General features: G+C 51.2%; 1 protein-coding gene across 1 annotated transcript in view; it reads right to left on the bottom strand.

The window, feature by feature from the left end:
- ds (dachsous cadherin-related 1) overlaps positions 1-21,045 on the bottom strand; it is a 213,136-nt gene that overhangs the window by 150,040 nt on the left and 42,051 nt on the right. The gene's annotated exons all lie outside the window — the stretch shown is intronic.

Here is a 21,045-nt window from a genome sequence, read left to right as displayed (position 1 = left end):
CCCTCTCCCACCAACCATACTCTTCGACTTTGCCTTACACTTCGCCGGCTCTTCTTCTCCTCCTCCTCCTCCTCTTCCTTCTCTTTTCTTCCTCTTTCGTTCTTCGCTTTCCGCCTCTATCTTCTTTCGTATCCTCCCTCGCCACCCTTACCGTAAGTGTATATACGTATTATGCAAAGCGGGTAACCGTAGGTGGCCTAGGGAGCCGGACGCGCGCCGTGTAATTAATACCGATGCTCTCGTTCCCTCTCATTCTAGCTCTCTTCCTTTCCCTTTACTTTACCCTTTGTTTATATCTTTCCCCTCCTCTCCCTTATCTTCTTTCTTTTCATCTCGAAACCATTGGACCACAGTTGTTTGCTCCTTCCGTACGTCTCAAATTTGTTATAAAGTCGCGTATCGATCTTTCTTCTGAATAATTTGATTTGTTACAGAACCTGTCAACGAGAACAAGGCTAAAGGAACTTATCCTACGAGAGAACGAAAAGCGTCCCTAATTTTCCTAGAATAGATATTCGTCTAGGGAAACGTTCGAACATAACACGGAGATTTAAATCCGTCGAGTCACCAGGATCCTCGGAGATTGAGCTATCTGTAGGTGAAAATCAAGCGGTAGCGCGTGCCTCCACTAAATAATCCGTCGCCCAAGAGCGTCGGTAGCCCTCCTGGTGAGCTTCTAACGGAACCCCGGGGACAAGCTGGAATTTTCAATGAACTGCGACCATCGACACCCACGCCTCGATGTTCTCCGCGTGCACGCCGATATTAGCAATACACACCATCGTACGGTCTGCCCGGTCGTTTCGCAGCGTCTAGATTTTCTAGATAGAACAACGAGATGCGATATTAGCAATATCACGCAGAGATCGATCGAGAAAAAAGCGCGAGGCCGAAAACCTCGTCTACCTTTTTACGAAGACGAATTTCCGTCCCAAAGAGTACGAGATTTTATCTGGCGCATCTAGTTGTCCTTTTCAAACTCACGCAAGCAGAAACACGAAGATCGTGACAGAGGAAAGGAGAAATAACTGAAAATTATTCGAGCGGAACTTGTGGCAACGTCTTTGTCGGAGTACGTGTAATCTTGTCTATCGAAAAGCACGAAGAGCGGAAAAATGTAATCTCTTATTAAACGTCGTAACACATGACCGTTTCTTCGACTAACATAATCGCGATCCTATCGATCGAAAGCAAGGCCAGTGTACTTCGGTTCGCGTTACCACTCGCCATTCGACTCGGTTAATTAACGCAATTTGTTCTCTTCCGAGGAACGACCAACCGTTCGCATTCGCCGTACCAATAGGAAATAAAACGATGGGAGAATTCCTTTCGTTTCAAGCACATGCAAGTTCCAATTTGACCTACCGATGCCAAAAACAAAGATCCGGAGAAAAACAAAGTTTGCAACGCTATTTTTTTAATCTCGCACGCACCGCTGTCACGCCCAAACGAATGTTACGACGAGTACGCGCAGAACGTACACACAGGGTAATCGTTACGGAGTAACCCATACTCTACTCCTCGATGTGCTCGATGTGCTCGAGCTTATCGAGCGCTAGTATCACCTAGGCGGTAATATTCCCCGCTTCTGAGACTACTATATTTTCCACATAATCAGATTCATGTAACTCGTCGATACCGCGTTTCTTAGAAATTTAGACGAGTTTCCGTTATCATGGTATCTCGCTGCGATCCCGTGACGATTTCTTTTAATAGGGAGGCGGAGTCACGTTAATCGTTCGCAGGATCAATCGTCTGAAAGCGGGAGTTACAGCGTTCGAGAAAATTCCTGAGAAAATCCTGAGAGTCGGCAGCGGTTCGGTTTCTCGAACCAGCAACTTGCCGAAACTCTCAACGTCAGCCATTCGAAATATAGAGATATTCCTTGATCCTACCTGTAACAGAGAAGCGGATCCGGCCGAAAAACGGCATTAGGATGCGCGGGCGTGCTCGTATCCCGTTTCAAGATGGAGATAGCCGGCGAGTCGGCCTCGTCCCGTGGCGTCGCTCCGAGGTTCTCCGAGGCTAGAAGCTTCCTCTGGCAGCGGCTCGAAGAAGGAGCCCTCTTCGCAGCCCTTGACGTGCACATTTATCACCCTCTATTGTTACACAGCCAAACATCCGGCCTCGTGGGCCACGTATGGACTATGTATATAGCCCGGCTTCCACCACCCCAAAGCAATTCTTACCGAAGAATCGAGATTCGCGACACGACGAGAGGCCTCGGACAGACATCGAAACTCGAAGAACGCGATATACGTCGCATCGTTATTTATTTAACCCGGAATTCCGGTATACGATACGTCTTGGATGAAGAACATGCAGGTCGATATCGTGTCACCGTGGGCAGAAAGCTTTTATTACGATGATCATCAGCGCAATTACTCTCGTAGTCGCTGTAATCAGGAAAATTGTTTTCCTATGCTGGATGCTCGCCCATCCTGACGGAGGAGTAAAGAGTTAGCTTTTAATAGTAATACCCGTGTTCACATAAGCACGGCATATAACGTATTCGACGAATAGTACAGCAGAGTTATCACGAGCCCGATGACTCTGTATCGTAGGTTCGAAACATCGCGATATCATTAAATCGGTAGAGATTCCAGCCATTCTGTCCTGCTGTTCCCTTATCTTCTTTCTCTTATCTTCGACGCAGTGCCTTGTTCGCACATTGTTTTTCCCATTAACCTAGTCATTACGCGTCGATGCATTGTCTCCGTTACCCTATACTTTGCACGTACTCTATGATCGAAACTTTCTACGTAAGAACAGTCCGGCCGCATCTAATTTTCCATTATGCTCCTTATCGGAGGAACTCGAGGTTTGTTTCCACGGGGAACAACGTTGATTCGGAGCGCGAGGGAACAGAACAAAACGTAACGAGATGCGATATCCAGACGACGATGATCGACACTATTTGCCACCCACGACTCGCGAAACTCAGAACGCTGACGTCGATTTCCTGCCGCCGTGGTTGTTACGTAACAAAAGCGGGTTTAGAAGATACGTTAACCTCTTTCGTCAATCGTCGGTCGACAAAACCAACGAATCTCCGCTGTTCGGCGAGGAAATTTCAACAAGTGACAGGTACAAACGAGAACGAGTCGTCGACAGTTCGAACGTTATTCCACGCAAAGATAGTGAAGGATGTTAACGCTCGGTGAGTAGGGAACTTGGAATTTCTTCTTGGGTGGAACGCGAAGAATCGCCTTATTAGTCGTCGCGGGCAATTATGACAAAGAAACAAAGGCGAAAGGAGCGAGGGAAAGGAGAGGTGGAGGAGGAGGACGACGATGACAGCGACGGCGACGGCGACGGCAACAGTGACAGCGTCGGTGACGGTGACGGTGACGGTGACGGTGACGACGAAGGAGAAAGACAGCAGAGACAGAGGCCGAGACAGCGGCAACAAGAGTAGCGGTAGCAGCAGCAGCAGCAGCAGCAGCAGAACCAGCAGCAGCAACAACACAAGTTGCAGCGGTAGAAGAAGAGAAAGAAAAAAAGGTGCGCGACAGTCGGCGCGTCCGCCTGACTCTCCGCACGACCCGTTCGTTCCGTGGTTCTCTGTACGCGGTCGTCCTTGTCGCTCTCGCGCATCGGATGGTTCCGAAACGGACGAATAAAACGGAGGTAGGGCTCTCCGAGTGGTGAACTCGGTGGTCGAAGAAAGAACGCCGGAAGAAGAAGAAAAAGAGAAATAAAAAAGGGAGAGAAAGGTTGAGAAAAGAAAGAAAAGAAGGAGGGTGGAGGGAGCCGAACGGAGGGAGGATAGACAGAAGGCAGATGGAAAAAGGGAACGGAAGGAAGAAACGAGACAGTTGGTGAATTCGATAAACAAGGCGGGTAGAGAGAACGAAGAACAGCCTATCCTTCGATGGCACGTTTCGTTTTCGTTCATCAGTCGTCATGGACGTTGTTGTCGTTGGTGATTCGTTAAGCGGAGCGGTTCCGGTATACGCGCGCGGGCAAACCTGGTCCCAAACACGGCTTCGATTGCCAAACCGAAAACTGTCCGAAGATCCGAGATATCGGTTATCAATTAACGGAGAAAGCACACGGTAAACCGAAACGTATCGGACTTGGTCCCTCGGTGGCCGTTGCTGCCAGTCGATAGACACAGTCGAGGGTCCAGCGGCAGGGTAATTTAGAGACTGACGTGGCTGTCCAAGCCACCGAGGGAACGAGCAACCACAGCAGATAGAGGAAAGAAGAATGAGAGAGGAGCGAAACAGTGCGCGCGCGGCAGAGGAAAAAGGGGAGCGCATAGGAGGAATGACAAGGACCTACGAAGGAAGACAGCTGAAAGGGGAAGCGGGCCCCGGCAGCGCAGACCGATCACCGAAACAAATGCAAAGCGGTCGGACTGTGGTCAGGCCACGGCGGCGCGGTGGACCGACGATCCGACGATCCGACGATTCGCGATCGAGGGCCTTCTCTTCTCTCGCTGCCCCCTGCTCGCGGAACCGCCTTAAACTATCCAACGTACCATGGAGGGGAGTGCATTTCGAAGAACCTTTGAGAACCGAAACGAACCAACTTTTCGTCCTCGTTGCTGTGCCGCCACCCGCCGCCCGTCGCCCGCCGCCGCTTCCACTGTCGCTTCTCTCTCCCAGCTCTGTGCTTTTGTCCCCCGGTCGCACGGGGTGAGACAAAGATTGCTTTCACGGGAGTAGAACGTAGGACCCTACGTATCCAATAACTCTTTCGAAAGATCCACGGCTCCGTGGTTCCCAGGATCGATCACCGCGTTTCTTGTACAGTGTCATCAGGAGCATCGGTTCTTTTTTTCTACGCAAAGGGGCCACCAATCTCTGCTATCGAGCGTTGCACGGTTGCACCGCCTTCAGAAAAGCCAGAGTCCCGAAGAGAAACGGAATAGCTAGATTCACCTCGTGGTCGTGGATTAACAAGGCGTTTTTCACGCGAGTAAAACGCACGTAAGTAAATACTTACTTACGATTCTCTCGATTTCGGCGGAGGTGATCGTTGAACGGATGGATGTTCGACCAAGGTTTCGAGATAAATGGCTTACCTGAAAACAGAACAAAAACAAGATTAGTGAGTAAAATTAGCGAATTTACATCGCGAGAAGTCAAAGTTAGGACGAGTCATAGAGCGCGAAAACGATTGCAAACCAGAGCCAAAAACTATCGAGGAACTCGTCGATTCTCACGGTGAAGGTGAAAAAACGAGTCGAACCCTTTGGAACAGCACCAATGCTTCCCCATATTCTTCGTACGTCAAACGAAAATGTCGTCGAGTATGGATACCGTGCACGTACAACGAACGTACAAGGTACAAGGCGGTTTGATTCCGAGCAGAGTACGCAATCGGTCGCACGCACGAAACCGAGAGAGAATGCACGGAGAAGAAAGGGATTTTTTCGTTTGTCTTTTCTAGTACTCCTCTTCCGACGATGTTCTCGTATATTTGCCGGTAAAGAGGAGCCGTGCACGCATTTACGTGTTTGTGTGGTGCGTGTACGCGCGCGTGCGAGTGGTCGCAAGAGGAGGTTGATCCGTTAGTTGCGTCTGTGATGGTGATATTTACGGTCCGATAGAATCAGCCCTCGTACGACGTAGACGAGAGAACGAGAAGAAGCCTGACCGAAGGAAGAAGAGTGGTCCCCCTACCGCTGTATCGAACGAACGAGGGACCGGCTTTCGCGTTCGGTCCCCGAATCGTGTGTGTGCTCTGCGCTTTTTTTGCGGCTTCAATTTGAATTGAAAAAGGCTGTGGACACGAGGACAATAGGTTGCGCCGTCGCCGCTGCCGCTGCCGCCAGATTCTCTCAGTTACTCCTCTCTCCTTTCACCTTCTTCCAAACTCACCTCCGCTATTCTGCTCTGTCCCCTCTCTCTATCTTTCTCATTTGCTCTTTTTTCCCTCCCGCTACGAGACCATGCCGATTTTGACCACGACGTTAATAACTATAACGTCGACAACGCCGCATGAACGCATGGGCAAACACGGAAAGACGAGGGAACGGTGGTTTCTTTTTCCATCTTTCTTCGAATCGACGTGGAGTAACGACAAAGTTGAAGATGCTACGACTTCTCCATCCTTAAATACGCCCAAGCAAAGTATTATCATGTCACCGGTAAAACAATCACCCTCTCTGAGTTGTACGCCTTCCTTGTTACTCGTCTTCCCCCCAACGCCCCCAGTTACTCGGCTTCGTCCGTTTGCTTCTCTCTTTCGCTGCCTCTTTTTCTCTTCGCTCTTCTCTCCGCCGTTCTGTTCATTCTACGTCTTTCTCTTAGCCTCTCTCTATCTGGGGGCCTTTATCCGTGGCTGTGACTGCTGCTGCTGCTGCTGCTGCTGCTGCTGCTGGGATCCCCTCGTCGCTGAAAATCTCTCGTCCTCGTCTGGAACGCGACGCTTCGATGTTTTCCGTCTCGCTCCTCGACAACGTGCGCGCACAACGACCAGGACAATCGCGCCGGACCTGCTCCCTTGGACGTAGAATCAGATATTACGTATGCACGGCTTAAACCACAGAAAGCAACCTCACCCCGGGTCTCTCCTTTTCTCTTCCAGTTTCTCCTCGTTCTCGTTCGTTGTTTCGTTCCGCGCGCCCTCCGTCGGAAGGCCCCCATCCCCCTCTCTGCTCTAGCTATATTCGTACCACCCTCGCCACAGTGCCGCCGCCCGCTATTCCACTCCCACCCGTCTCTTAACCTTTGCATTTGAAGAGAACGACCTGGCTTCTGAATACCATCAAGATGCTTTCGAACAGCCGCCGACGAGTCGGTCTTTTCAACCTCACCGCGCGCAAAGTTCCTTGTCCCTCTTTCCTCCACTTCCATCCGAGAGCCAGGGCGCTATTAGCCTCGAAATTGCCGTCCGACGATCTTAATCGTGGCCCGCTCGACCAAGGACGATAAAGTCGAGCACCGTCCGCGTGCCGCGTGCTCTACGGCTCGTGTTCGATTTACGGAACGACTATCTAGCATCCGTGGTGTTATCTATCGTAGTAAACGCGGAACACTACGTTTTTCATCTTCCGCCAAGCCCTAGTTCCAAAACCGCTTCTGATTTTTCGTCTCGAATCAACCGTAGGACGTACGCTATCGTCAACGAACGCTTCGAGAACGACGTTTAAAAAGAAAGACGAACCGAGTCGGCAGGCTAGTCAGTCAGCGACTCACCCCGCCCTATTGAAAACCGTTCGGCTACGCTGCTGGCCGATTTTATTGCTAATAGCAGTCCAATGGACTCCGGAGCACCAATGTAATTTTCTTCTCTTAACGATCTTCCTTTGTCCCTCTTTGCTTCCCGCGCTGCGTACTTACGTGACTCTCCTTCTTTCTTCCTTCCCTTGCTTCTTCTCGCCTCTTACCCTAATTCGTATCTCGCGCTTTCTCTTCTCTCAATGTCACAGCTTATATTTCACGAGTGTTGCCCTTTTTCTTCCACTCTTCCTTCTCCTTCTACATCGCCTTTCTATTCTTCCCTTCCACGAAGTCGGTTCGCGTGCAAAGTCGATGTACGTTTAAGCGTAGCGCAAGACAGGGAGGGGTACGACGAAGCCAGGGGGAAAGGGGCAGAGAGCGAATTACCGATCGCGCCGCGGCGCGAAAGGAAGAGCTCGGCAGAGGGAGAGGAGCAAAAACGAATTTACGACTATCCGGCCGTTTTATCGACGCACGAGGCCCTTCGCTGTTAGCGAGACTTTCCTTCTCCTTCCAACTCTGTACTCTCCGTACTCGAGAGATCGTAACCGCGAAAACGAGTATCTCTCGTAATACACGATGAAAATATTGGAATACGTCTCTCCGATCGCTCAACATCGCACGTATGCTTCAAGCAATTGGCAGCGGCATCGCCAAGACTCGCGTACGTCCCAAAGCTACGGCTAAGGTATGCACACATACGTACACACATAGGCATCTATTTCTGTAGAATACGACGGCGATCTTAACCAAGGCGATATTAAAATTCTGTGAGACTCTCCAGAGTTTTGAAGTCGGTCGGGTCGCGCGTAAACACGCGATGCGCGTATCACCGACGAGTAGAAAAGAATAGAAAAGAGCCACGTCTGGTAATAACGAGCCACTACGTACTTCCGGTCGCGCAGCCGCCAGGTAGAAAAAAAGAGAAGTCGGAGGATGAGATGCGAGTATCGTGTTCACAAACTCGTCGTCGCTCTCTCTTTCTCGTTGTTCGGTGTGCTCGTAAAAGAGGCACCGCATGCCCGGTACATTGTAGCGCGTACGGAATCTCGACGAGTCGCATACGAATCGCTGCGTTCCCTTCTTCATCGCGAAACCGTGGTGCATTTTTAATTTCCGCTTTGTGACGATCTTCTTGTGAAAACGAAGAGAAACGTGATCGCGCGAGCATCAACGAACGCGTCGATTTGCCAGTGAAGACAATCGATTTCGACACGTTCCGATCGGGTGTCGTTTGCCGCAGAGACCGTCAAATTCTCGCTGTCAAATTAAGACACGCTCCGTAATATGTAAATCGTCACGGCTATAAGAGACTATAAGCAATGCGCGGCAAGATCGTTAATCATATCTCGTCTCTACGGGTTCCTATTAACGTCCGGACCAAACAACGACTCGATCGGTAATCGTCCTAGGAAGCATGTAATTTATAGGTTCGTTGAAATCGTTTGACGCGTTACAAAATCGGTAGAGCGGGACGAAGGCGATTGCGGACGCGTATAATTATAATTACGAATACGTGCAATCAATCGTTTAATCGGCGGTGATACGCGAGGCGATGTACAGAGTGACCAAGGGTTTCGGCAATATTCACTTCGTGCGAAATCATGGGTGTCGATACGTAGACGTGGCGGTGGTGCAGCTGCATCCTTGAATTTCCCGATTTCGGCGAAACGCAACTCGAGCATTAAACAGGCGGAATCAGGTTCGGTGAATACAGCGGTGGAAATAATTTCGGCTGTGCAGCGAGCCGGCGAAATTGGGCTCAAAACCGGTGGTGGTAGTGGCGATCCGAGAGGATGGTGGTCGTGACGTTCGAGAACGGTATTGGTGGCGGTACGATGCGTACAACAGGCTAATGGTTGTGTGCCGGGTGAACACGCTTTTGTCGTGTAACGGACGGACGCGGACGTACGACGGACGAGCGAGCCAACGAACGGCCGAAGGAAAGAAGAAACGAACGAACCAACGTACGAACGAACAACCACGACGACACGGAACGCGAACGAAGATGGTGGTCGTGCCGGTTATACATGCGAACGAGGATCGCGTGCTTCGAGTCTGAAAACAGAAGCGACTCGCCGAGACTGACGGCGAGCCACGGTAAAAGAGCTTCGCGTCCAGAGAGGGAATATAGGCTAGAGGTAAGACGGGACGAGAGGGAATCCAGTCCAGCTGGTAGGAGTGCGCAAAGACCGTCCGATCGACCAACCGATCGAATGAAAGAAAGCACGCCTCGAGCTGCTCCTCCTAATCAACGTCTACCTATTCCAACTTCTTTTCCTCCTCGGATTCCCTCTTCCCTCTTTCCTTCTAATCTTCTGGTTTTTCTTCCAACGTCGCCCATTCGTGGAACGACGCCCGGCGTGCACAATACGATGCATTCCTCGATTTCATACGAATCCTCGTTCGAACGCTTTACTGGCGGACGTTCGAAGAAATCGAAATCCGCGGCTCAATGTCGAGCCACGAAAAGACGGTACGGTACGCGCGTCGTTCCAAGCGTGGTAAATCGGATGGAAGTTTCGCATATGCTGCGGGCGCGTTGGCCCGACAAAACGACGTGGATGCGTGCTTAAGGACAGAGCATGAACGGTTGCAACCCGACACCTGATAAATTCGATATCAACTGCCCGCCCGCGCCTGGACCCGCATTTAGGTCGGCTGGCTCCCTTTCCCTACCAACCCTTCCTTTTCCTTTCTTCCCTCCTTCCTTCTGCCCTCTCCTTCGTTGCTTCCATCGAATCCTCGATCTTTTCCCTTCCTCGCTTTCAATCGTGCTCGCTCTCTTCCTCTCGGACAACGGGGGATCGAAGGACGAAGACAAAAAGGACGGCAACGAAGAAGAAGAAGAAGAAGAAGAAGAAGCAGAAGGGGGAGAGAAAGAAGAAGCAGCTGAAGAAGAAGAAGAAAAAGGAAAAGAAAAAAGAAGAACGATGAATCGATCGGGAGTGAAGGTAGGACGAAGAGTGCGGAACGATCGGTCTTGCCGTCTTTATCCGACCGAATTGCGAGTCGGCCGAGTCGACGAAGGCGCGCGGGTTCCCTTTTTTACAGGCGAGTCGGCCGCGAGCAGCGCGTTTGGCTGAAATTTCACCGCTGGCCCTTCTCCCTCTTTTCGTCGATGCGAGTTACGGTCCCGAGGAAAAGAAATAATTCGACCGCGGCAATAACGACGGAAACGAGAGGGCGCGAGGAACGACTAGTCATCCGACAGTTTCTTCTCCGCCTACGTCCGATACACGCTGTCCAAAGATCCAGGCGCCAAATTCGCACCGACGACGTCGTTGTGTGCCGACAAAAAAATAAACAAAACCTTATCTGGTCGCGCTTGCGTGGAAGAACAGCCGCGCACGTCCAACCATGGACGAGTTTATCGCAAAACTTCAAATTCCCCGGAGACGCGCTGCGTACCTCGTGAATGTGAAAATACCACGGGGTGCCCCGTCGGAATCTTCGATTTTCAACCAGAAACCGCTTACATTCCTATCGCGAGATAAGAAAAGAACGAGTGAACTAAATTTAAAAGAGACGCGTCGCAAGGTAATTCGTTTCCCAATCCTCGACGCTGAAAAAGCCATTGTGCCGAAATTTGTCCAACGCATCTAGTCGAATATCAGCGATCGAAAGAGTCGCCGATCGATGATCTGGATGCATCAGAGAAGTCGCGAACGCAGTTGGCCGACACGCGGGGAGAACGGAAGGTAAATGCGAAACGCGTGGAATGCAGTTCGCTTTATGTACGGTTCATCGATCGTACGCGATCGTTCGTTTCGGCGGTCGTGAATATCGCGGTGGAGAAGGACACAAGGGGAAGAAACGGATAAGGGAATCGAATACCTCGAGTTCGCGTTAATTTACTTTCGCCAATTGGAAAGAGGCAAAGTGGAGGAGGAAGAGAGAAAGAATCGGCAGACGAGAAGGAAGGCATCCTTTCGGAGTTGCGGCCGCAATGCTTTATCGAGTCTATACGATCTCCGCGGACCGGTAAAGTAAATAAAAGGGTTCGCGTCCCTCACGAACTTAACCTAAACCGCTAACCCTGCGACGAGGGGAAAAAAGGGGCACATCAACTCGTGTGGAAGGGAACGCGAGGGAAGAAGACGAAGATTCCAGTAATAAACGCGCGTGGGCGAGGATCGTCGAATTTTACAGTAATTCCCCGAGTCTTCATCCGGCAGATACCAATTTAAATTCTTTTAAGGCATTGCTTGTGTCCTGCCTCCTGCTTCGCCGCGTTAACGGCGATGGGAGTTACTTTACGAGGAAATCGATGAAACGTTTTTTCTACGCGTAGCCGCGGTCGCCTTAACGAACTTGCAATCGTCGAACGCGTTGTCGCGTGACCGTTGTTCACCGGGGTTGACCCAACGACCTCCCCATCCCTCGGTGCGTTGGAAGGGACGCGCGAGCGTAATCGATCTTTCGCGTCATCGGGAACCTTGCCCAGTCGGTAAATGTTCGGGACGCGCTAGCACCGCTGTGACTCGTGACGATATTAAATAAATAGCCTGACGGCTCGAGACACGATACGTTCGCGCCGATGAAGAAAGCACCGACGTTCCTTGGCAGAACAACCGGAACAAAGATGCAGCGAGAGACGAGGGCTGGTTACGGGAGGGAAACAGGGTGAAAGGACGAGCCGAAAGATGACCCGATCCACGGAACGCGGCGGCAAGACCAGTTGAGAAATGACAACACGACTGCCGACACATCTCCCGCGTCCTCCCTCCCCCTCGACCGATACTCCTTTCCTGCCTTCCTTATCCACTCGGCCGTTTCACCGCTGCCTTCCACCTTCACCTCACATCCTCGGGCATCCGCAACGTTACGTGCGCGAGACTCGTACACCTTATTACGAGAAGAGATGTTCTCGCAGCGAGCCACGCCACTTTCCGGATTGTTTAGCGGCGTTTACGCGTCGATTGCTGACAGCAGGATCGTATTCGAGGGTAGCGTATTATGCGTTCGTAGGCGGCCGATTCTCTAGCATTCTCTCATTTTCCCGATTTACAACTCCAGCGTCTGCTTCTCCTCTCTCTCTCTCTTCTGTTCTTTCCGTCTTCGACCATCGGTTGTACCAACGCAGGCAAAAGAAGCACTGGCTTCGCTGTGTACGCCGCGCCGAACCGCGGAACATAGAAACCGAAAGCCATGCCTCGAGAGAGCGTACGTGAGTAGACTTTCCTCTATGTCGGTACCTTCCGATGTTCGTTCGTTCGCTCGCTTTCTGTAGAAACACGGAACGCGAGATAACCGCTATTCCGCGACACCCGGATGCGAACGGCCGTGCGAGTCGCTCGCCTTTCGATCTTTTCACAGATAGAGATCTTCGATACCGGCCAGCCGTTTACATCGGGTTACGATACGACCAGCCTTAAACGGCGGCTCGCGCCTTTCGCGATACTCGCTCGTCTTCGTACCGGAAACATTCCACGAGTCTCTTCCTTTCTCGGAAAACGTCCGTTCGAATTTTCTCTACCGGACGATTTCTTCAAGGACATAGCGCTCCGAATAATTGCTAGAGTTCGTTCCTAAATCAGATCGAAGGTTAAGTAAGCTTCGATGTTTCCTCGTACGCGGCGCAGTCCAGTGTACGGTCACTTTGCGAGATCGTGGGATCAAAGGAGGACGCAGGGGAAATATTACGAACCACTCGGAAGAAACTGGATCGCTTCGAGTCTACCACGTTTCCGTTCGCGCTTGTGGTTCGCGGTCGTTTCCATCTACGAACTAAACACCTTATCGAGTTAATCGTCGCCGTAACGAAAGTCGGATACGCGTAAGGAATCGCGTTTTCACCCGGTTGAGAAGCTCTGACGCTTCGAGGAGGGTACCTGGCCGCGGAGACTCGCGAAGAACGTGAAAGAGAAGCGGGGAAAGACCGAAGAAAAGAGGATTGGATAAAGAGAAGGTGGGTCTATGCAGCCTCCTGCGAAGTAATATGCTCTCGCCGCATGAGGTCCTCCTCCTTTCCTTGCTTCGCTCATCCTTCGATCTCCGCACGAAACCCTTTTCAAAGGCTTTGGCCCCTATACGGTGCTCCAGCCTCCGCTCCGTACTCGATCGATGTTTTAATTGCCGTTAATGATTCGGAGAAATCATTCGTAAGGTGGAAACGAAGCGCGAGAGGAACACGCATCGAGATGCAGCGAGGAGCTGGTTACTGTCTTTCACTTCGTCCACAAGCTGTTTTATCCGTTATCACGTCATTCGCCGCTTCGCTTCGGTTCTACGCGAGCAATGGCCAAGTCGATTTTGTCGAATTATGCGATCGACGAGTTGCCCTCACACGTGGCCATGCCTATTGTCCGCTCTACGCGAAAGAACGAAAAACCGACTTCTATCGAATCGAGTACCTGCGCGTTTTTCGGTCGTGCGGGACCCAACGAGCACGTGGTGCAGCAGAAGAACGCGGCGGGAGACTGGCTGGTTCAGAGAAGGAAGGGGAAAAGGAGACGAGGGCCGAGGGCCCAGAACGAGAAGGTGTATGAAATAGTAACTGTCAGCGTGTAGGCCAAAGTTGATGGCACATTGTCGTATTAAGCCGGGGGTAATTTGTCTGGCCTTCTTTCAACCACCCACACCCGGGAACGGCGGCCGTTCGACGACCTCTGCTGGCCTTCGATTCGACAACGCTGCGCGCACTCAGCCGCGCCTTCTCCGCGTTCTATCATCTTTCGACCGTCACGCGGTCCGATCGATCCATCGACCAACAAGCAAATGAAAATCGAAAACCGTCCTGTTTACCCACTGGTATCCACAAGGTAGACGTTCACGTCAGACTTGATTTACTATGAACAAGCTAACGCGTTAACGGGTCACTTTCCTTCCGGCTCTGCGGACAATACGAAATTCGCCAAATTTCTTTTAGGGTAGGTACCCGCGTCTCTTATAAAACCGAATCGAGGAGTTTCTTTCGAGGATGACGGGAATTCGAAAAAAAAAGAAAACAAATGTCTTTCGCCTATTTCGGTTAGCGTTCATCCTGATAGCGGTTGGCAATTTCGTCGCGATAGAGTACAGTGCAAAATCAGGGTATTTGAAGTGGATGGACAAAGACATGGAGGCTACCTAGCCTCGGTGCTGCGAGAGAAAAGTGCGCGCGACTATCCGGTAAAATTACTACGATCTGTTCGGAACCACGAAAGATCGATAATAATCGCAATCGCGTGCAACGAACTTCATCGAGAAGCAACGAGGAGCACGCGTGGCGCGGCGTGGCGGAATATGCTCCGAGGGGACGGAGAAAATACGAGCGGTGCCGAACGAAGGGAAAAGGAGAAAAAGAGGAGACGCGAGCTCGCTAGCAAAGCTGACTCGCGCATCGCTTACGCTTACGCGCTCACGCACGTGAATGTATATGCAAACGCACCACATGGGGCGACGGACGGCCGACAGAGTGTTCGAGCACCGAGAAGAAAAAGAGCAGAAAAGACGGAGCCAAGTTGCGAACCGGAGGGAAAAGACTTACGAGCGAAAAGACGCTGGAAGAAGTCGAGGCGAAGGAACAGGGGTGTAGGTACCTCCGATTCTAATTACCTCGAGTTACAAGCGGACGATCGAACGATCCCCCGCGCCGTTCTTCGACGAACTTACTCTCGCTGACGCGCGCTCCAACTCGGCTCTGTGTCGTTTATAGACCACGTAGGTCGGTAATGAGCCAACTACCAGTCCATACGCTACGGTTACGATAGCGACTATACGCGATCATTTCTCCTTTTTTTCGAATCGCGAATCCAGTATCCCTTTGATATCGAAACTTTTCTACTTCTTGCGAGACTTTTGTCTCTTGTTGCTGAAATTTTACATGACTCCAAAAGAGTCGTCCGTATAACGCGGTTGATTCATGAAGACCAGTTTACTCGCGGAAATAGCGGACACCGGCGATGAACGAGTAATGGCGTACAAGATAATCATTGACTGTCCTCTCAATCCAAACGTTTCTGTCGTTTCCGATCACCGTTTCGATAAATCGCGCGACGTTCTCTCGTCTATCCGATCGATCGTCCAGTCGGACGAACTCGATTCTCGGCCAGTCGATCGAACGGTTCGGTTTCCACTGGTTTCTATCGTTCGAATCATCGTCGATTATGCGTTCGAGCGATACGAATTACGAACCGCCTTTGGATGGAACGCGCGAATCAAATAAGATGGCAAATTACTTGACCGCGAGTGCTCGGGGTGACTCGGAGGAATCTCCAGCCTACAACGGCGAATAGGTTGGTGGACGAGCAACGTCCTTGAGACAATCCACGGATTATTCTCGGCATCTACGGTCAGTGGAGCCTGCTCTGTCTTGGCATCGCGTCTCTGTTTTCTCGCCACGATCTTCGAATCTTCGATTCCCGTTATTATGCTTTTAACACGATGCTTAACCAGCAACCAACAAGTGCTCGGCCAGGCGGTCGACGTGCATCACACGACGCACATCGGGTTCTCACCGAGCGATCCATGCGATCAATGCGACGATAGACCGTCGCTGTGACACGCCAGAGGTTTTAGAGGTTGCCACGAATGGCGCCTGTGGAACACCAATCCAAAGGCGTTGGTCGTTCTATTATTCCGTAATTACGTCCACCATGAGTTTAGTACGCGTTCCACATGCTCCGAGGCTCCCGTTCGCGAGAATCGCGGGAAACGACAAAAGCCGGCACTGGGCACGCGGCCACTCCTCGTATGTACGCGGATAACGGTGTGGCCGTGGAATTCGTACGTAATTAAACGGCTGATAGTGAATTTCAATGGCGACACGTTCCGCGTAAATTCCTTCAAGCGCCAGCATTTCGAGCATTTTTCGCGTGAATCATCGAGAGAGGAGGAAACGACGCGTCACGGTTCTACGATATTTTCGCCTGGACTGTAAACGTGAAAGCAACGATGACGATGCAATTTCGGGGACACGGGAGAGGCGTTTCGGTTTCTACGGGGGGTAAAACGCGTTATAACGCGGTTATGGCACAGCCTCGTCCCATTACACCATCGGTCGATCGCCTGACTGTAGCTCGTTCGTTCCGCGATTAGACGCTGCTGGCGTCGAACCGGCTAAGCGATATCGCTTGAGTTTGACTGTAGCCTGCGACGTGCAACGTACCACGCGTTCTTCGTCACGATGGCAGACGTGCAAAGTAGCACCGAAAGAGCAGAGAACGAAACCGCGGGCTCGTGGACGCGATGCAACGGACGACGAAAAGTAAGCTCTTTTCAATGGCGGAGCATCGTCATTCGAGCGATACGAATTCTCTGGTTCCCTCCGTTGCCCTATCACGCCCCTTTACTCTGTGTAAACTCTTCGCAGACGAAACTTTGTCCAGCTGAAAGGCTGCGAATCGGTTCGCTCGATCCGGCTCGAGGCCCGAGCACCGTTACCACTGCGAAACTATTGGCTATCTCTCGTTGCGTATCCGGCATATTGTTAAGTTAATTGAAAGAGCTGATAAAATCGCAATGTTTTTGACGTTAAGCGAGCTACGAGCCTTTAGGTGGGAGACAGAAGGAGACGAAACGGATGGAAGAGATGATGCGGAGAACAAGCGTATCTGCGAGGGAGGAACGAACAGAGACAGAGGATGGGGGAAGTAAAGAGCGCGCGGATCGAAAGAGCGAGATACAGGCAGATAGAGCGCAATGTTGAGAGTAGCACGTAGTATTCGTGCCGCTGTTGGTGAAGAGCTCCGAGGATCGCGATGCAGGACCACCCGAACCGTCGCTACTCTCGTTTTCAATCTTCGCTTATGGGTTCGAGTAGCGACGTAGCGAACTTACGGAAATTCCGTATCGCGAATAAGTAATGGGAACTCCGACTTCCAATCGAACTACCAGCCTTTTTCGAAATTTCCAACGTTCCACGAATCATCCACCGGAATTCTTCTCGAACAGACAACATGAATTTCACGCACGCGTTTATATTCGTTATCGAACGTTGTTGTTGGATCGAATAGATTCGAACGAGTGGCATGACACGGCACATTCCTGCAAGTAGTACGCGCGATTCGATTCGATTCGAAACGAAGTGGTCTGGGTTCCCAGCGGCGCGTCAATTTTCTTGCCGCCTTTCGAAATCAATCGAACCGATCCTGGTGTCATGTCGGGGAAATCGTTTCGCTGTTTGAGAGAACATGTATCTCGTCGTTCTCGTCACCCTCGCCAGCTCGCGGCCGGGAACCTAGTCGTCGATGATAACGTTACGCTACGATTAACACGCCTCGAACGAGAATCTTTGCTCCTGCGAGTCGAAGGCGCGAAATATCGCTACGCTTCCTCGCTTCCAGAAACGGACTTCGTTAGAACGTACGAGGACATCAAGATCGCACGCGTACACAGAAAAGTAGGTTGGGCATCGATGCGATTTGCTGTCGGGTCTGTCGTATCCGAACCGTTTAACGTTTCCGCCGGGACGCGTATGAACGTGCCGTAAACGCATTCAGAAATCTCGGCGAAGTTTCATCGCTCGGTAAGCTAGCCGCGAGGAACTCATGCGAAGGAAAGAATCGAAGGACGATTAACTGGCTACGAAGTAGGAGGAGGAGGAGAAGGAGAATCGCGAAGACAGATCAAGCGGTGTCACGCGCGACGGGCTTATTTATGCATTTACGAGATTCAGGATTTAAGAGGGTTCCGCGTACGTCCAAACAGGAGGTTCTGGGGGAGTCCCGGTACCGGTCGAGCTCTTGGACACAGATAATTATCTGCAGGACCTATAGCGTACTTTATGCCGGAATGCGTCTCTTGTACGATGCAACGCAACCGATGCTCGCACGAGACTCTCGTCTGCTACCATCTACGCTGACGCTATTATTTGCCTGCCACACTGTTTACACGAGTATTTTCTGCATTTGCGTGCGAATGCTGCGCGAGTCGCTGCGTTACCAGAGATATCTACACGCCAATACTACCCCTCTTCCTTTTACGCTACTCGTATATTTCACAACCGAACCGAGCGGCATCCGACGCGCCGAGTATCTAAATCCGCTCGACAGTCTAACAACGCGAAATCCCACGGCGCTCGTAGTAATCGCGATGCCCCACTTTTGCGATCTTTTTCTCACCTTTAAGGAATCAGGTGTGTCCATCGGGGAACGCCGATCGTTCGTCGTGCATTTTCTTCGTTTGACGCGACGCCGGGAAGAAGCTGCTATAGTCTCGTCTCCACGATCTCGTGGCGCATCGTTGAATTATCGCGCATCGTCTTAGCTAGAATATCTATTCGATCGGAGGAACCTCGACAGGGACGAACTGAACCACGGAGGCGCCCTGACAGGCTGACGCAGTTAATAATTCGTCCCGTACTCGTGTAAACGACTGCTTCGTGCCCGGAAATCCAAGAAGCAAACGTTGCAAAGTTGGAAAGAAAGAGAGAAAGAAAAAAAGGGCAGCGATGTTATCTCGCGCGGAGAAGAGCTAACGGGACTTCCGAACCTTCCCTCCGACAGAAGAATCGTTTCGAAAAGTCAACCTTTTCGGGATAGCCGATCCTCCGGCGTATTCGTGAAGAAATGGCGAGCGCGCTCGCACCTCCACAAAAGTGTCCCGATTTACGAGCGATCGCATCGTACACTCGCCAGGAACTGTGTGACGTTAGCCAGAGTTAATAAAGTCCACGCTTTGGGTCCGCGCTTTTTCCTCTCTTTCTTTCATTTCCTTTTTCTTCTTAGCCTTCGCGCGTCCCTTCTACCACCCCATTTTCTCATCTACGACCATCGACCGCAACATCCTCCCCTTCTTCTTCTTCCTCGACCGCCCTGTTCTTCGCTCACGTTCGCGCTCTTCTTTCGGTTCCATCTCACCGTCTTGCCTGTCGTACCAAGACCGCAAACTCCGCCGCCAACACTGGACACCCACAAATTATTTTCTCCGCCAACTTATTGAGAAATACCATCACTCTCGTTCCTCGTCGCGCGATCTCTCGTCCCTTATTTTTGGCTTAATCTTACCGCCCATTCTCCCTCGTAACATCTCGCGGCGGCACGGTTTCAACTTGAAAGCGTTCGTTCGCGAATAACGATTATCTGCAGTTCTTGATCGCGATGCGAAATAATTCTAATTGGAAAGAAGCAGAGAATTATGCTTACTACGGCGACGGCAGAGCGAAAAGGGGAAGGCGCGTGAAAGACGATTTGTTGTCTCTGGATGCGGTCTATTTGGTGGAACGCAGGTGGCTCGACTGGTCGGTCACTCGTTCGCAGTTTCAAAGCCGGGGATCTTCGTGGATCGGCCGTTTCTCCGGGCAACAAGATCGCACGAAAGATGAATGGCGTTGGGAATCCGTCATACCGAAGATGCCCGAGGCGGCAGCCAAACGCCCGTTGCACGCAGACTCCGGGTGCAACGCGTGTCCAAAGCCCACCCCTCGCGCGAACCGTTAAGCCGAGCAAATACGCGGCATCCAGCCAACCGATTGAAAATTTGAATAATTCCTATTTACGATCGTTTCGACTCGTTCGAAAGTGAATAATCTTCGAACCGATCGCTCGGTCTCTCTCTTCATCTTTTCGATATATCCTCGACGAAGTTTCCTTCGACTCTCGGACTCGTGTCCAACGTGCGCTCTCTCTCTCTCCCCCTCTCTTTCTCTCTCTCTTTCTCTTGAGTTTTGGAAAGGAAAACGCGCGTCGCGTCGGTGAACGTTTCGTTTTGGTCAGAGATCGATACAAGCTCACCATTTACTATAATTATCGCGTTACACTTTCATCGCGTGAGCCGATTTATTCCGAGCAAAGTTACTCCGGAATGACGGACGATGACGAGAATCTGGAATCTTCGTGTAGCCGGCGGCGATTGAAACCAGCTCTCGGCGTGCGTATACGGTAGGAGGTTTTTACCGTCTCATATAAACGGGCTGTCTGGCTGAATAGTCGACTGGCTGCATTGGCGTAGCGCAGTGAAAAATGCGCCTTATCGATTCACACCGAAACGATCGATAGGACGCAGGTGTCGTCGCAGCGTTCGCGTCGCGTCTGTTTAGCCGTAGCCGCTTCTCGGTAAATAGATACAATTCAATCGAACTGCGAAGAACCTATCGTTGGGGAAAAAAAGTGAAGGTCGATCGAGCGGCGAAAGATCGAACGGTCGGAAGAGTGTCGAGAATGTCCCATTCTGGTTAAAGCGATCCTAAAGCGATAAAAAAGGAGAAGGCCGATAGAAGAGAAAAGAGAGGCACGGTGGAGAGACAGGCGCAGCCGAAAAGCATTATTCGCCGTAGATACGGTAGCTAAATGCGAAAAGATTATTAATAACTTGATCGTCGATCGGCGGTGCGCGTATAAAATGCTGTCGATATATTTCATGCGTTTTTATCGGTGCCTCTCATCTGCTCCACTGGTAGAAAGTTGCGTGGAAGATAAGTGGTGTCGAGAATCTGGAATCTCCGTATGCCCTCAGGCCGCGAAACACTTTGCACGCGTGCAGAGAACGGTTCTTGCCGAGTGATCCTACTTGCGTGCATGCAACACTACTCTCTACCATCCAATCGGTAGCGCCTAATGAAGGATTCGACTTGCATCGCGGAAACGCGCAACTATATACCAGGGAGGACCGCCTTCGATACTCTCGACTGTACGTTCCGAAATTCCTCCGAATTCCGTTTGCGTTATTGGCGCCGTTTCGAGGATCGACCGCAGTGGCCGCTGCACCCAAGCCACGCTGCGATCGAAAATCCGTTGGAAAGTAAGGCCATGTCCAGTTTTTTCTGCGCCGGTAATTAAGCGGAGACAGAATTACCGGTTATCAGCCACGGTGGTAAATACGCTAGCAAATGCCGTGGACAAGCGGCTGAACATAATGCACACCGGTGCATAGCTACCGGCGTGAAACAAACGCGGCGGCTCACGTTTACGCAAGGTTTTTCCTCTAATCGGTAGAATCGGATCGCTAA

Source organism: Bombus vancouverensis, chromosome 8 (assembly GCF_051014615.1).
Source record: "Bombus vancouverensis nearcticus chromosome 8, iyBomVanc1_principal, whole genome shotgun sequence".
Lineage (NCBI taxonomy): Eukaryota > Metazoa > Arthropoda > Insecta > Hymenoptera > Apidae > Bombus > Bombus vancouverensis.
The sequence above is the reverse complement of the archived record's forward strand: the minus strand, read 5'-3'. Positions and strand labels throughout refer to the sequence as shown.